General features: G+C 38.3%; 1 long non-coding RNA gene across 1 annotated transcript; it reads left to right on the top strand.

Annotated features, from left to right (window-relative positions):
• Positions 1-1518: 1518 nt before the first annotated feature.
• LOC138964061 (uncharacterized) lies at positions 1519-2328 on the top strand. The gene is made up of 2 exons (XR_011454996.1): positions 1519-1693; positions 2248-2328. It is a non-coding gene; the product is annotated as an uncharacterized lncRNA (long non-coding RNA).
• Positions 2329-2579: the final 251 nt, after the last annotated feature.

Raw genomic sequence — 2579 nt, 5'->3', positions numbered from 1 at the left:
GATAACCGGCAATTTTTTCAAGTTCCTTTCTAAGTTGAATGTGCAAGCTGATAGAATCACAGTGGTTCTGTTATTGGAGTAAGCATTTTATTTGAACACCTCTATTGCTCATGTTTCAATCCACCTAAAATAGCGTAATTTTGTTCTTGTTCATGAAGAATAAAGAAAATAACCCAAGTAAGGATAGTTTATCGATTGCTTCCTTATTGACAAACAAAATGGTTACTGGAATATCTTCAGGTTTTTGAAATGAACAACCAGGATACACAGACAAATAACATTACCAAAAATGTGAAGTTAGCCTTGGTTGATGTGGTTTGCTTCTTTGCTAAAATTGGATCTTAAAAGTCATGCTGTGATCTCAGAGACTTCCGTAATGAAGGATAGAGGTCTGAGCATAATCTGTTGAAACAGAATTGCTTAAAGTTGTGCATGTGTGTAGCCCTGTTGTAATGAACTGTACTGCTGAAGGAAAAATGTGTTTTTTTATGTATGTAAAAATTAGCTGTATGCTTGACATGCGCGCATGCACACACACCCACACACGTAATACAAATGCACACAAAAAAGATAAGAAAAACAAGTTTTTATTTTAACTTCTGGAAGCGTTGGCAGTGCTTGGTGACTAGCTTGGAATTCAGTTTACTAATACATGAACAATGTTCTATAAACGGCAGTGCGTGTTGCAAACAGTTTAGTCTGTCCTAAAATGATTGAGAATGTTTGCCTCTGACTTGACACTTTAATAGGTTCATACCAAGCAATGTCATGGCAAAGAACATAGAGTAAATGTGATCACGTTCTCCAACTCGCTGACGTTTTGGGTGTGCCATTCTTTATTTGGTGTTTAACGTCGTTTTCAACCACGAAGGGTTATATCGCGACGGGGAAAGGGGGAAGATGGGATAGAGCCACTTGTCAATTGTTTCTTGTTCACAAAAGCACTAATCAAAAATTTGCTCCAGGGGCTTGCAACGTAGTACAATATATGACCTTACTGGGAGAATGCAAGTTTCCAGTACAAAGGACTTCACATTTCTTACATACTGCTTGACTAAAATCTTTGCAAAAATTGACTATATTCTATACAAGGAACACTTAACAAGGGTAAAAGGAGAAACAGAATCCGTTAGTCGCCTCTTACGACATGTTGGGGAGCATCGGGTAAATTCTTCCCCCTAACCCGCGGGGGGTTTGGGTGTGCCAGATAATTATCCCCCTTGGTTGGAACATTTACTGAGATTTACTGAAACGAATTTGTAATTACAGACAATTTTAAATGTAGGAATTATGAAAACGGTGATCAAAATGAAGTTGAAGACATCCTTCTTCAGAGGAAACCTAACTGTTTTGCAGGTTTTGTGAACCTAAATGCGCAAGACGTCGGGAGGGAGCCAGACTAAGATAAGACGACAGTCAATATATATATATATATGGGTGACTGCTATGCCGTGGCAAAACCATTAGTTAGAGGCGATTGTGTAAACTGAGTATGTTGAGCAAATGTAGGAATGTAGGGGTGTGCACGATGGTAAGATTAACTGAAAAAAACCACCAGGTCAAAGCGGAAGCAACATGAGCTATTTGATTCAATTCATTGAATAATTGTACAATGTACACACAATTACTCTTTGATCGTCCGTTGAAGCCTATCACACAATGATCCACCTCTGAGCCTATACTCATTAGGCAAGTCCTGAAACATCTGCATTTCTAAGCTCACAGTGAATGTTCCATGTAAGTAAGCCGGATTACCTCTAGTGCAATAAGCCAAACAAAAATCGTAACGCTAACAAGTCAGCATGTTTCTCAAGAACAGCCCAGATGACCAACATTACAATTGTTGGTTTGTAAACAACTGGAACGCATGGAAAATGAGGAACAATTAAACAAATATACAGCGAAGCCGTCTTTACTTAATTTGGTGTGACACTGAATTTCGCACACATGTTTGGAACCCTGATAGTTCATGAGGTCGATGTCAAACTGAGAATAGGCAAAACAAGGTAAAATTAAAATGTGGTCTTGTTTCATTACAAACCAGAAACATCTCTGTGCTGTTAATCGAACAAGTACTTCTCAATTAGTTTTTGGACACGACTCTAATAATACATGATTATCAGGGCATCTGACACCTGCTGTACAACGTTACGTGGCTATACATGAGCTAATAAAGTTTCACCACTGAGGCATGAAGAGATTATGAGAGATTATATACTGGATGATAAGATAACAAAACTCATGCAGACATTAACGGAAGTGAGAGCAAGTTATACAGCACCAAAATCTCACACACAACACGATGAAAGAAAAGAGCTCTCAAGAAAACAGATAAAAATAAGTCTCAAGAGGCCTTGAATATGTATGGTGGCTACTTACGAAGCGACTAACCCTTTAAGTAACAGTGACACGGGAATGATACAGTAAAGAGAGATACACTTGAATTTAAGAAACAAAGACACATCGGTATCAAATAGACACACATCTATTACTATAACTGAAATTCTTCTCCTGATTTGGCTGGTTAGTTGTCATACACCACCACATAATTATTTTCCCCGGCTTCGGCGAGTGACAAG

This window comes from Littorina saxatilis, linkage group LG4, assembly GCF_037325665.1.
Source record: "Littorina saxatilis isolate snail1 linkage group LG4, US_GU_Lsax_2.0, whole genome shotgun sequence".
NCBI lineage: Eukaryota > Metazoa > Mollusca > Gastropoda > Littorinimorpha > Littorinidae > Littorina > Littorina saxatilis.
This window is presented reverse-complemented; position numbering and strand designations above follow the sequence as displayed.